This window comes from Patagioenas fasciata, chromosome W (assembly GCF_037038585.1).
Source record: "Patagioenas fasciata isolate bPatFas1 chromosome W, bPatFas1.hap1, whole genome shotgun sequence".
NCBI classification, from domain to species: domain Eukaryota; kingdom Metazoa; phylum Chordata; class Aves; order Columbiformes; family Columbidae; genus Patagioenas; species Patagioenas fasciata.
The window spans coordinates 44,990,676-45,005,974 of record NC_092559.1 but is presented as its reverse complement, the minus strand read 5'-3'; positions in this window follow the sequence as shown (position 1 = coordinate 45,005,974).

Sequence of the window (15,299 nt, the reverse complement as noted above, 5' to 3'; positions counted from 1 at the left end):
CTAGGATAGCCAAGGCCTCCTTAGAATTACAGCTGGCGAGAGGGGTCAAGGACAGCAAAAAGACCTTTTTCAAATACATAGCAGATAAAACTAATACCAGAGGCAATGTAGACCCACTGATGAATGGGGTGGGTGCCCTGGTGGCAGAAGATACAGAGAAGGCAGAATTACTGAATGCCTTCTTTGTCTCTGTCTACTCCGCCGGAGGCTGTCCTGGGGAGCCCTGTACCCCTGAGACCCCGGATGAAGCCAGGTCAATGGAGGAGTTTGCTTTAGACGATGAGGACTGGGTTAGGGAGCAATTAAATAGTCTGGACATCCATAAATCCATGGGTCCAGATGGGATGCACTCTCAGGTTATGAGGGAGCTGGATGAAGTCATTGCTGGACCACTCTTCATCATCTTTGCCATGTCTTGGGAAATGAGAGAGGTGCCCGAGGAATGGAGGAAAGCAAATGTCACTCCAGTCTTCAAAAAGGGCAATAGGGAGGATCCGGGTAATTATAGACCGTTCAGCCTCACCTCTGTCCCTGGGAAAGTGATGGAACAACTTATCCTTGGTGTCATCTCAAGGCATATCAAGGATAAGAGGGTTATTAGGGGCAGTCAGCACGGCTTTACCAAGGGTAAGTCATGCTTGACCAACCTCATAGCCTTTTATGAGAATGTAACAAGGTGGATGGATGATGGCAGAGCGGTGGATGTGGTCTACCTTGACTTCAGTAAAGCCTTTGACACAGTCTCTCACAGCATCCTCACAGCTAAGTTGAGGAGGTGTGGTCTAGACAATACAGTAGAGAGGTGGGTTGCAAACTGGCTTAAAGAGAGAAACCAGAGAGTGGTGGTCAATGGTGTGGAGTCTAGTTGGTGGCCAGTATCTAGTGGGGTGTCTCAGGGGTCAGTACTGGGGCCAGTATTATTCAATATATTCATTAATGATTTGGACGAGGGAATTGAGTGTACTATCAGGAAGTTTGCTGATGACACTAAGCTGGGAGGAGTGACTGACACGTCGGAAGGCTGTACTGCCATCCAACGAGACCTGGACAGGCTGGAGAGTTGGACGAGGAATAACCTGATGAAATTTAACAAGGGAAAGTGTAGAGTCCTGCATCTGGGCAGGAACAAACCCAGGTTCCAGTATAGGTTGGGAAATTACATATTAGAGAGCAGTGTAAGGGAAAGGGACCTGGGGATCCTGGTGGACAACAGGATGACCATGAGCCAGCACTGTGCCCTCGTGGCCAGGAAGGCCAATGGCATCCTCGGGTGTATTACAAGGGGGGTGATCAGTAGATTGAGAGAGGTCCTCCTTCCCCTCTACTCCGCCCTGGTGAGACCCCATGTGGAATATTGTGTCCAGTTCTGGGCCCCTCAGTTCAAGAAGGACAGGGAACTGCTGGATATGTCCAGCGTAGGGCAACAAAGATGATTAAGGGAGTGGAGCACCTTCCTTATGAGGAAAGACTGAGGGAGCTGGGTCTCTTTAGTTTGGAGAAGAGGAGACTGAGGGGTGACCTTATAAATGTTTGTAAATATACAAAGTGTGAGTGTTACGAGGATGGAGCCAGGCTCTTCTCGGTGACAAACAACGGTAGGACAAGGGGTAATGGGTTTAAACTGGAACATAAGAGGTTCCACTTAAATTTGAGAAGAAACTTCTTCTCAGTGAGGGTGACAGAGCACTGGAACAGGCTGCCCAGGAAGGTTGTGGAGTCTCCTACTCTGGAGACATTCAAAACCCACCTGGATATGTTTCTGTGTAGCCTTATCTAGGTGTTCCTGCTCCGGCAGGGGGATTGGACTAGATGATCTTTCGAGGTCCCTTCCTATCCCTAGCATTCTATGATTTATGTCACTATTGGAGAGCTAAAACCCCGTCTTCCACTGGTTAATCTGCGGCACTTTCTTTACTGAATAAAAGTTTGTTTTGGACCCTGTTGTCCATCTAAACTAACTTCGGGGTGCCTCCGTGACAGCAGATAGGTGCAGGTCTCTGCATCCATACCTCTGCTACGGAGGACAGTGCTGAAGTGGTGGGTTATGTGTGGCCATGCTCGTTGGCTTTCTCCGTGTTGGTGTCTCTCTGCACAAAACCCTGCATGTGCCCCAGTGACATCTGCAGGGCTGCCTGCTTCTGCTCCTCCTGGACAGCTTCTTCCTGTGCTCTCACTGGAGCCACTGCTCAGGTGTGATGGGCACCAACTCCTCCTGCTCCTCCAGTGGGGCGGGCACACCTGTGAGGCATCTGAGGGTCTGAGTGGTGGCAAGGAGTGTGCAAGAAGGTGTGGCAACTGTGGCGGCATGTGCAGCTGCTGCGACAGCCCCTCTCATGGGATTTGGCCCCACATGGGTGATGGGTGCAGCCAACTCGGCTGTTTAGCTTTGGCAGCCCCTATGTGCCCCTGCTGCTCGATGACACTGCCAGTGCCATCTCCTTCTTGCCATCCGTTGGGGCTTGGAGGCAGTTGGCCCTGTGCTGGGACTTGGGACCACCAGCAGGGTAGTGGTGACCCTGGGGGACAGCTGAGGCTGGTTTGGGGCTCTGGATCAGGCAGTTGACACGCCAACCCCACCACCTCTTTGGCCCCGTGGGTGGAAATTCTCGATGGAGTTCAGCAAGCGCAGTCTCAGGTTGGTATGGGGCACCCTCAGCAGCGTGTGGCCCAGTGCTTCCAGGAGCTGACACCAGTGGTGCTGGTGGCTGTCGACGCTGTGTCTCACCTCTCCCAACCTGGGCACCACCTGGGAGGAGACGACACCCGGTGGCAGCAGCAAGTGGGTCAAAACCACCTAGGGCTGTCTCCATGGCACCTCCTCCACAAGTTGGGCCATGAGGGATGGATAACACAGGGCAGCAGCTGGGGACCCAGCAGTGGGATCTGCAGGGAGATCAGCAGGAGACTCTCCACAGGAACCATCAGGGGATCCTTCTGGGACTCTCCACAAGACTGTCCTCTGACTTCTCCTCTGCACTCTCTGGAGACCTCTCCTCACATGTTTCCAAGGGACTCATTGGCAGCCAGGGGGGGAGGACTACTGCCACCCAACCGTGCTTCCCCTTAGGGTCCTGAAAGGGGGATGCCACCAGCCCCCAGAAGGGCTCAGCGTCCCCCAACATCACCACCGCCAGGCAGTCCTTGGGGGAGTTACCCTCCCCCCATACTCCAAGAAGTTGGGGACTTTGTTGAAGGAGGTGCTGCTGGCCAGGCTGTCAAGGACATCAGGGAAGGGTTTTCACCATCCACCAGCATCACTGCCATCACATGCTCCTTGTTGCAGCTGTCCTCTGGCCTCTGCTGCAAGAGGTGGGGAAGCCTGTTGAGAGAGGTGGTCAGGTTGGGGACATGGGGGACAGTGACCCCACCATCCTTCAGCCCTGCCACCACCACCACTCATTCTTTGGGGCAGCTGCCCTCTGCCGCATACTGGGAGAGGTTAGGGAGCTCATCAAGGATCTCAGTGGTCAAGCTGGGGACATTGGCAGTCAAGATGGTTTCTTCGCTGTCCCCCACTGCTTGGTCCTGGGGGCAGTCACTGTCCACCATGCACTCCAAGAAGTTGTGGAGCTCATTGAGGAAAGCAATGCTGGCGAGGCTGTTGGGGAAACCAAGGACAATCAGGGATGGTGTCCTTATTGTCCCCCAGCCCTGCCACCACCACTTGCTCCTTGGTGCAGCTGCGCTTTGCCACATACTTGGAGAGGTCAGTGAGCTCGTGGAGGAAGGTGGTTGAGCTGGGACTGTCGGGCACTTTGGGGACAGTGTCTACACCATGTGCTCTGCTGAGCTAGGTGAGCATATGGTTGATGGTGGTGTCCTCTACCTGCTCAGGAAAGGCCTTAAGAGGTGCCTGCCTCCTACTCAGGCAGCTCTACAGGCGTCCCTGGGGCTACTGGAGTGGTCACCACTGCTGAAAAGCCAAAAAAGCCAACCCAACCCCAGGATGATGCAAGCTTTCCTCAGCTTGCCCACCTGCCCAGGGACTCTGCCATCTCCCAAGCCTCACCTTTGGGCTTTGTCATGGTTCGGCTGATTGGCGGAGCCAGGGTGGCTTGGTGGGGGCTGGCAGCAGAGCTGCTGTCCTTGATAGCTGCCCCAGCCTTGTTGGAGGCCTCTGATGACTTATGGGCGCTACTGGGCAGGGCTTGGAGCACAGGGTGTCCCCTGTACCCACTGCTGTGCCATGAAGCAGCAACATGGCGGGGGGGGCAGGGTAGGCAGGACCATGCAGTGAGCAGGAGACTGTGGGGTGCAGGGGCTCCCCATGGACCATGACCCACCCCAATGGCTGGTTGGGGACCAGCATCCCCATTACCACCTGCTGTCCCCAGCCATAGGTAGAGGGACAGGGAGCTGTACCCACAGTGGGGAGCTGCACACAGGAGGGGAGCTGCACCAGCTGCCCTGGGACCCCCAGGGGCCCTGGCACCCCTTGCCAGATGGTGGCCTAGCAGAGCAGCCCGACCTTTACTTCCTCAGCTGCTGGCGCATCCACCAGCACCGACGCCATTGCCACAGCTCCTGTCCCCGCTGTGCCCGCTGGTAGAGCTGCAGCCCCTTGATGACCACAGTGCAGAAAGAACCAATGGCAGGAGGTGCTGAGGCTGCTGATCCAATGGGGGACCTGGGGAAGGGTGGAGGGGGCAGAGAGGTGAGAGGCTGCCCAAAGGGTCCCATCTGATGCCAGTGGGATCCCTGGTGTGGTCCCCGGTGGAGTCTACAGTGTCTCCTGGTCTCACTGTGACACGGAGGCGGACAAAGTTGACACTGCCACAGGGCCACCCTGACAGGCAGCCGCCAGTCCTGCAGCCATAGCTCAGCAGGGTCCCATCCTGCGTTAGCACCAGGGAGTAGTTGAGGCCACACCAGACAAAGGGAGGGCAGGGGACCTGCTCGATAAGGACTGACTGGGTCACTGGAGACAGCGACAGGGACAGAGAGGGACAAGGGTGGGAACAGAGATGGGGACAGGGCCCCAGAGGATGCTAACAGGAAAGGGATGGGACTGGATACCTGTAGGGGTGACACTGGGGACAGGGATGGTGACAGAGCCCCTGTCGGGACAAAGGGCCTGTGGGGACAGGTCATCTGCCTGGACAACACTGAGTCACAGGGACAGAGATGGGACACCTGTGGGGACAGTGACAGGACAGTGACAAGGACAGGGACAGGAAGGGGATAGCCCATCACCTGTGTGGACTCCATGTGGTCCAGCCTGCCTCCGGTCCCCAGCTGACCATAGTGGTTCCTCCCTTGCATGAAGACTCACCCCTGGTCATCCACCAGCCCTAGTGGGTTGTACTCCATGGAGCAGACCACCACCTTGGGGACAGGGTGACAACAAGGTGATATCACTGGGAACACCACACCAGAGTGTGGCAGGGACCCCCCTAGGTACCCTCCTCCCCCTTACCTTGATGGGCAACAGCAGGGCAATGGGCACAGGGCGGGCAGGGCACCCCAAGGTTCGTGCCTGCAGGAAGACATACCCCATCTCTGCGAGAGATCGTGGGTCACAGGGTGGAAGTTTTTGGGGTGAATTTAGGGGATTTGGAGAGGTTGGGGACAGTGAGAAAGGTGACAGCATTGTGGCCAGCAGCCATAGCACGAACGGGCTGACTGAGGCCAATGGGGTGCAGGGCCAAGGGGTCCATGTCTAGTCACAAGCTGTACACCTGCCCCTCCTTTGTGATTATATATAGGGAGGTCAGGGGGCTGAATTTTGGGGGGGGATGTACCCCTCATGGCCTCACACACCACAAGGTGTCTCCCCCATCCCCTCAGTGTCCACCCCCCAAACCTGTGAGCAGCAGAAGTCTCAACGTTGCCTCCGTGTCAGTGATGACCACTTGTTAGAAGCAGATGGAAGGGGGGGGAAGCTGACATGAAAGCCACGCTGGGCATTGGTGGGGTTGTACAGTTCCAGGGTGTCACACTCCTCCTGCCCTGTCAGTGCATAGACATGGGCAGGCTCCTCACAGGGGTCTGCTGTCACCTGTGGGGAGGAGGGGACACTCACCTGTAGTGTTTGAGACAGACAAATGACATAGACCAAGTTCTTCCAGGATGAAAGTAGTAGATGTCATTTATTGCCACAAGTGCATTTTTATACAGTTTTACCAATTCATGTGTCTCTTCACTATTGGTTACAAATTACAGCAGTAACATCTCATTGGCTAATTTTGCTAACATTCATGTTACTCTTCTACTCCCTTCTCTCTCACGGGTACATCCTTAACATCTCCAGATACTCCTTTACTCCCATCTTTCTCACGGGTAGGCCTTGATATCTTCAAGGCTAATTTCTGTTCCCATGCCCTCCGTCGGGGAATCCAAGGACCTACCGTACTCCCACAATTCCCCCTTTTTGTTTTTGTGCTAAAAAAATTGCCTTCATTGTCCGCTGCAGGGCCCTTTGCAGCAGAGAAATCATGCGTGGCAACATTAGTAACACAATCACAGCAATCATCAAGACAATCAGTCCCATTTTCACTACTGATAACAACCACCCTGAAAGCCCCCAACCACTAAGCAATTTATTTAACGAATCCCATCAAAATCTTCATACCCATGTCCTTGAGCTAACAACGAAAAGTCTATTGCGGCTCTATTCTGCAGTATAGCATGTCTTACAGAATCTACATCTAACAAAAGTCCACTTAAAGCCTTAGAAGTTCTGTTAGTTTGCTTAACTAGCCAGCATCCTAATTTTTCTAAAGTATTTAAAGCTTTAGCTGTGCCAACACCAGGTACAAGAGATCCTAAAACTCTTAACCCTGATCCCCAAAAATCTACATTATCATCACATTTTGACTCACATACATGCAAAAAAGTGTTTTTCCCATCTTGCTCTTCTGTGATCTATTATCATAGATACATTGGGTGTTAAGAGAGTTAATCATCCCAAAATACACGGTCCTCCAACAGCATTAGAAGGAATTCCTGGCCAGGCTCTATCTCCACAGATCAAGAATACACCATACAGAAAAAAATCCCCTTTGATTTTTCTGCAAGGCATTACACCATCGAGTTTCATTTCTATAGTCACCAAAGGTAGCATTGACATTTTGCAGTTTTATCCATTCATGTTCTTGTATATTGTTCTGACATTTTTCACAAACCAGCTGGATACAAGCATCCACTGGCATAGATGCCAGCAATTCCAGTTCCTGTGGTTCGATATCTGCTTCTGGGAGGCAATTAATCCAAAGTGCCATGTTGATATTATTACAGTTCAGTGCAATGCCTTTGCACCAACTGCTATTTTGAAACAGTTGTGTGATGCTGCTGTAGTCATCAAGGGGGATGCCAACCAAGCATGTGTGGAATGGGTTTTCCAGAGATGCCATAGCTAGGCATATAGAGTCCTGGTCAATCACGTTGGCTAAAGTAATCCACATGTTAGTCTTTGTCTCTGCAGGCATACAAAACACAGCAGCTGCAGCAATCATTGTCAGGAAGATAACAGGTTTCACATTTCAGGCCAGCAACCATTGCAGCCCTTGATCTGCAAAGACACAAGCATAGCCTCTCCCCCAGGTTATCAGTTGATGTGACCTTTTCCATCGACCATTAACTAGTGATTTGACCATAACTAATGTAGGTTCTTTCTGATTTAGCATGTATTTGGGTCATACTTGGGGTCATACTTACTTGGGTCATACTTAATGTGTTTCATCACAGGGCAAATTTGGGCTGCACCACTTAGATATAAGTGATTGATCACATACAATGCTTTTGACAATTGGTTTTGTGGTGTTTCCCCTATTTCTCCCCCTTTTTGTTTTTGAAAAACAAAAAAACACAAAAAAACACCAGCAACAACAACAAAAAAACCAGTTCAGAATCAGATACGTGCGTTGTACCTTGACTACATACTCAGAATCACAAAGGAAATTTAGAGGTTCCTCCTTAAAAAGCTCTAACTAATTTAAAGCTGTGCCAAGTTCTGCTAATTGGGTTGAACCTTCAATCATTTTTACAGAATGATGCCAATTGTTATCTTCACGCCAAACCTCTACAGCTTTATGAGACTTCCCAGAACCATCAACAAAAACTGTGCAAGTATGTAGGATCAGACCAGATACAAGTATTGTCTGTGACCTGATGTTAAAGACTTGCAGGTTCTGCAGCAATTTACATTTAGGCATGCCAAAAGCTGTACTGTTAAGAAAACCAGATAGTGCAATTTACAAGAACATAGACTGCAAATAAAAAAATCAAAATTAAATTTCACAACTGGTACATATATGATAAAAGGATCATGGCCTATTAAGACTTAAATTCATTCCCTGCTGTGGCAGGATGCAAACCCCCCTCTCTCCCCCTCCCTTCCTTCGATATGGAAGGAATAGACACATCTCCCTCTCTCTCTCTGCTGCTTGAGTCTAACAGCTTCTTTTGTTTGGCCTCAGGAGCCCCCTGGCCCGGGCCCTTAAGAGAAAGGAGAAGGGAGTACGATGTGCCAGGGAGCCGCTGGGTGCCCACGGCCAGTGTGGGGGATGTTTGGAAGCTTCAGGGGCACCCCACAGCCAGTGTGGGGGTGCAGAGAAGCTTCTGGAATGCCTACAGTCAGATCTGATCAGCCTATAAAAAACGGGACTCTCGTCGAGACTCTGCCCCTTGTCATGGATCTCTTGGAGCACAAGCCAGATGCTGCCACCGAGAGCCCCCCTCCCCAGGATGGAGACTCCGCTTGCCTTGCCGCCACATGTGTGAGTAAAATTTCTCCTCGCAGGACTGCGAGTGTATTTACTTTCCGTGCACATATGCACGCATACTTTCTCTGCTCAGTATGAACATGTGTAAAATTAATCCTCACATAATCGCGGGTGTATTTTCCTCCCATGCTTCCACATAAGCACGTGTAACTTTCCGTGCACATTTGCACGCGTACTTTCCGTGCTTAATGCAAGCACATGTAAAATTAACCCTCGCAGGATTGCGAGTGTATCTCCTTTCCGTGCACATTTGCACGTGTACTTTCCATGCTCAATACGAGCACATGTATAAATTAACCCTCGCATAATCGCGGGTGTATTTTCCTCCTGTGCTTCCACATAAGCACGTGTAACTTTCTGTGCACATTTGCACGTGTATTAACCCTCGCAGGATTGCAAGTGTGTTATAAATTTAGCCTTGCAGAATCGCAAGTGTACACTTTCCATACTCAATATGAGTACGTGTATCTCTTTAAAATAATCCCACACCGTGTTCAGGCGAGTGTGTACTCTTCCCGGACTCAGGGGCGGCTCTGGCATTGTTTTGGTGAAGCCATGTGTATGGACACTGTGGACCTCCTGTTTCATTAGTTGCTTCCCCTTAATAATTTTCCTCAACTGACATCCAAACCTGTATTCGAGTCAGTTTTGGAGTGCTAAAACCCTGTTTCTCATGGGTTTAATAAAAGTTGTTTTGGAAACTGTAATCCCTTAAACTAACCTCGGAGTGCCTCCGTGACACCTGTATTTCTTGATCAGAGTAACAGTCTGTTAGCAATCTCATCATACTGTCCCACAATAGCCACAGGTTGTTTCTATGTTGTAGCTATAAACAGACAAATCTGCAAGTCCAATCGAATGCAGTCAGCCTGTAAGGTTGTCATAAATTTATTCATCAAAGTTTCTAACTCCATTTTGGACGTCATATTTATTGGATATTGTTTTTCCTTACTGGATCAAAGTCGCATTTCAGTTCTATCAGTGTAGTGTTAGCTTTATTGAAACATTGGCTGTTAATACTAGTGGAAATACAGCATTCGAAATTTCCTTGGAGATTTCTCACTTGCAGCAAGCAGATCTGCACCATCCAAGCACCTTCTTGTAGGCCATGCAACTAAACAGAATTATCAGAAAATGTTATTTGAGCTTACAATCTACTTAACAAATCTTGACCCGAGAGAGGTATAGGGCTTTCTGGCAAATACGAGAATTCATATGGTAAAACTTTGTTCCAAATTTGGCATTCCATTGGTCTCAAAAAATGGCCTTTCTTTCGTTCCCTCCCATGGCCTCAAAAACTAGCACGGTGAATTTACTGAAAAGTCTCTTACAACCAGTTACCACAGAATAAGTCTATTAAAAAAAATTTTGCTTTAATTTCCCAGCTTCATTAGAACTACGAATCCACTGGCAATGCCTTTAAATTTCACCCTCAGACTCCTTCATGCATTATTACAGTTCTCTAACAGTAATATTGCTGGGGGGGGGGGACGGGTGGGGGAATAAAACCTCCCTCTCACCCCCATCTGAGATAGCAAGATCCCCAGTCCAGCATGAAAACAAATCAGTTCAAACTCCACACCAAATCAGCCTGGCTCCACTCCACACCCAAATTAGTACCAGTCTGACCCAGAGAAGCACTGAGCACTCTGACCCCCCAAAGCTGACCAGCGCAAAAAGACCGACTTCAGCAAGGAGGTAAAATGATGAGCTCTTTCCCCAGATGTGCTGGAACCTAAGAAACAAGACTGAAGCAAAAAGAAACAGCATCAATAACCTCATATTCAGAGACGAGAAGCAATGCAGCACCACAACAAGGATCAATGACAACACTTCAGGAAAAAAAAAGACAGAGCGGGGAGAATAAAGCCCCCTTTCCTCCTCTTAGCAGCGGGAAAACAGGTTTTTCCTTTTTTTTTTTTCTTTCTCTTCTTGCTGCAGTTTAGATATAGCCAAGGCCACACAGGTGACGTAATCGCTGGTACGAAGTGGGAGGCTCTGGCAAACTCCTCGGTTACAATGAGCTGAGTTTATCTTGCAGCTTGACACAGACCTGAAATTTCTATTTAAACTGTACAACACAGGCCTGGGATATTTTGCTTTTTTGTTTGTCCATTTCATTCCAACCATAATACACTTTATATGCAATTCCAAGTAGCTCAGCAATAGTTACATTCCTTAGCTCCATTTACCTTTTGCAATTTACAGATGTCAAAAACCAGCATATTAAACATCAATCCATTATTCCATTTTCCTAGATCCAAATCAGTTCATATTCCAGCAACTTTTAAATACAACCTCATGCAATACCAAGTTCACATCCATCATAGCATTTAGGCGTTATCCCAAAACCAGGATTCTTTACCTACTGTGCATACAAAAGAGCCAAATTTAGTACACCAAGATGAGACACAGCCTATCACAGAGTTGCGCAAGTCTGAATGCTGGAATAAAGCTAGCATGCTAGGAAGAAAAGTAACAGCTATTACACACAAAATTTTATCATCACATTCACACAGTAGAGAACTAAATTACTCATGATCTTCTGTATTATCACAAAATGCACATTTGGAGTCCATGGATTCTCATGATTTAACAGTCTGCAAACTCACCGTACCACACAACAAAGACCTACTAAACCACACAAACACACAACAAAGACCCATTGTAGTCCCACAGTCACCCTGTATGGCGGTGGCACGGGCCAAAGGGGGGCAGGGGGCGAAGAGTCAGCATACATCCTTGATGCCATGGGAGACGGCCTGGCAGTGGCAGGCGTGGCGGCCAGCGTCATGAAGGAAGAAGAGGGTCCCACCATAATCCAGGAGAAAGAGGTGTTGCTGGGCAGGCACCAGCATGCCATAGCCACGAGGAGGGGGAGACAGGATGGAGGTTCCAGCGCTCGCTGCTGGTGGTGGCCCATTCCCTGGAGGTGCAGCCCCTTGGTGTCTGGAGGAGGGAAGCAGAGACATTGTTACTGGCTGGGGGACAAAGTGGCACCCCCCTCCCCTCCCTTGGCGATGATTGGACTCACAGCTGAGCACTGTGGCCCTCTTGCAGGGCCAGGCACTGGCTGCAGCAGAGGGCAGAGGGGGCACAAGTGGTCCCAGGCGGCCTCGCTGTCCACACCTCATGGAGGGAGTGACGGGTCTGGCCCAGTCTGAGCAAGTCAGGCACCGTCAGGAATGAGATGATGTGCAGGAGCTGTGGGGAGGCGGGGAGAGCATCAGGCCTGGGACCCCTGTCGCAGGGGAGTAATTTAAGATTCAGCTTGCTGCAGAACAATGTTTAGATTTCTTAAAGAGAAGTGCGACTCAAAAGAGTTCGGTGGTGAGGTCAGTCTATTATTTACTACATGGGGGAAACATGCCAAGCCAAATGCTGCTGACCTTCTCTCCAGGTGCCTGTACCCATTCACGAAGCAAACTTTCAGGTATCTTTCCTCCCTGATAACCACTTGCTCCAGGGGCTGTTTCTTGGAGCTCTGGAGGCAAACTCTCAGATGAGGCCTGTACCCATAGTGATGCAAATGTTCAGGATTCTTCTCTCCCTGGTAACCGTTTGCTCTGGAGCCTATTTTTAAAGCTCCAGTGGCAAACTTTCAGGCAAGGCCCATAACTGTATGCAAAACAGACTTTCAGGAAACAAAATTCTCAGAAAATAAAAAAATTAATGGAGCAGAATAGCAGAAGGGCTGGCTCAAGCAGGGTACCTGCACAGAGGTCCCACTGAGCATAGAAAACTACAACCTTTTATATCTTTACAGACGATTCACACCAAGATCCAGTCCAATAGCAAAATTTCAGCACCAGGTCCTTTGCTCCCCATTGGACCCTTTTTCCCTGACTCCACGTGGGCCTCTGTTTTGTTAAGTTATAGACATTGATTTTGGTCCATATCTTTGCAGGTGCTGTTTTGTCTGAATAAATCTTTTCTTCTCACCGAAGTGCAAAATAGACCCCGCTTTGCAGATGTCTGTAATGTCTCTGTGTTAGCCTTGGATCGTTGTTTCCCCAGTCAGATCTATCCTTCCCAGAAAAATGCAAGCTAGACTTTATTTTGCAAGGCATTTAATGTAGTCTGAAGTTGCTTTCAGTAAATACGAGCTTAAAATTTTAGCAAATCTAGTCTACCAAGTAACATGAATCAAAGAGTATATTAAAAATCATACAACCTTATGTCTCTAAATAATTCATTATATCTAGTGTGCATCTACTTAAGCTAAATTATTAATATTGAACTTGAGTTGGGCTCATCCACTGACCTCTGAGTAGTAAAACCATTGCCATACAGCTCACTTATTTAGCAGGGAGAGCTCAAAGTGGGCTCATCCAGGCTGTCGTATTTATAGAATGAAGTGGTTTACTCATAGTTAAATTGCATACAGTAGGAAAAGTATGCACAAGACTCCCTGCACCCATGAGTTACCGGTGTTCAGTTGCCATTCTGCTTCCTTGTGGGTCTCCTGGAAGGAATTCTTGGCCTGGCTGTGGCTCAGGCCTTTACCTCCTCTGGAGCCTGGACCAAACTGCTGCTGGTTTGGTTGGGGGGAGTTGAGTGCATCCGCCACACAAGAAAAATGGCACCGCCACCACTGGCACTGCCACTGGCACTGCAACTGGCACCTCTGTCCCTGTGGGGCCTCCTCACGCTGCACCCCCAGGGCTGCCGGCTGGCCCAGGGGTTCCTCCTGCATCTCCTGCACCGGGGCAGTGACCAGGGACCTGCCGGCACATGGTGGTGGTGACATGGGGCCGGTGCTGCAGTGGGACAGCCGCCCTCCTCCTGTATCTGGTGCCGGTCGGTAGCCATGGAGCCCGAGCAGCACTATGGGTGTCACGGAGGCACCCCAAAAGTCAGTTTTAGGTGGACAACAAAAGTTCCAAAGCAGACTTTATTCTAGCCGGAAAAGGGAAGCCAATAAACTACAAACTGTGTTTATACAATTATTTAGCACTCCAACAACATAAAATTCAGGTTCAGATATCACAGTATCACAGTATCACAGTATGTTTGGGATTGGAAGGGACCTCGAAAGATCATCTAGTCCAATCCCCCTGCTGGAGCAGGAACGCCTAGGTGAGGTCGCACAGGAACATGTCCAGGTGGGCTTTGAATGTCTCCAGGGAAGGAGACTCCACAACCTCCCTGGGCAGCCTGTTCCAGTGCTCTGTCACCCTCACTGAGAAGAAGTTTCTTCTCAAATTTAAGTGGAACCTCTTGTGTTCCAGCTTGATCCCATTACCCCTTGTCCTATCATTGTTTGCCACTGAGAAGAGCCTGGCTCCATCCTCATGGCACTCACCCTTTATATATTTATAAACATTAATAAGGTCACCCCTCAGTCTCCTCCAAACTAAAGAGACCCAGCTCCCTCAGCCTTTCTTCATAAGGGAGGTGCTCCACTCCCTTAATCATCTTTGTTGCCCTACGCTGGACCCTCTCCAGCAGTTCCCTGTCCTTCTTGAACTGAGGGCTCCAGAACTGGACACAATATTCTAGATGGGGTCTCACCAGGGCGGAGTAGAGGGGAAGGAGGACCTCTCTTGATCTACTGACCATCCCCTTGTAATACACCTGAGGATGCCATTGGCCTTCCTGGCCACAAGGGCACAGTGCTGGTTCGTGGTCATCCTGTTGTCCACCAGGACTCCCAGGTCCCTTTCCCCTACACTGCTCTCTAATATGTAATTTCCCAACCTATACTGGAACCTGGGGTTGTTCCTGCCCAGATGCAGGACTCTACACTTTCCCTTGTTATATTTCATCAGGTTATTCCCCGCCCAACTCTCCAGCCTGTCCAGGTCCCGCTGGATGGTGGAAGGATGGATCAGTTGAGGAGATTATTTGAGTACAACAACATAAGAATAATGAGGATCAACAGTGTGCATGCATTCACTCACAAGAAACAAAACCAGAGGTCTCTCACTCATGGGTATCCAGAAGAAATAATCACTCGCCTGGGCTGGGCAAGAGCTCTCACTTACCTGGGGTAGGCAAGGACTCACTGGTGATGTCACTGGTGATGTCACAAAGGGCCCTGCCCAGGCACCCCTTTAAAACTGGGGCTGGGGGTGCAGAGCTGCATCCTCTGGCAGGACAGGAAGGCGGCCACCCCACCATGGACCAGTCCCCGTGAAGGAGGAGCTGTGGCTGCAGCTGGACCCACTGCTGCAGCAGGCACCACTACCTAAGCCACTTTTGCCACCACTATGTCCCATCCCTGGAAACTGCGAGGACACCAATAGCCAAAATTTCCCATTCCTGGACACCTTGGGCCACTCAGGGTAAAATTTCCTGTCCCTGGACCCATTAGGGCACCAAGACGTAAAATGTCGCATCCCTGGACACCTTGGGCCACCGAGAGCCAGGATGTCCCATTCCAGAACCCGGATATCCCATCCCTGGAGACTTTGGGCCACCCAGGCCCAAATGTCCCATCTCTGGATCCCAAGAAGCCACCAAGACCCAAGATGTCCCATCTTGGGGCACTTTGGGGACACCAAGACCCAAGATGTCCCATCTCGGGACACTTTGGGCCACTGAGAGCCAAGATGTTCCACCCCTGGATCCAAG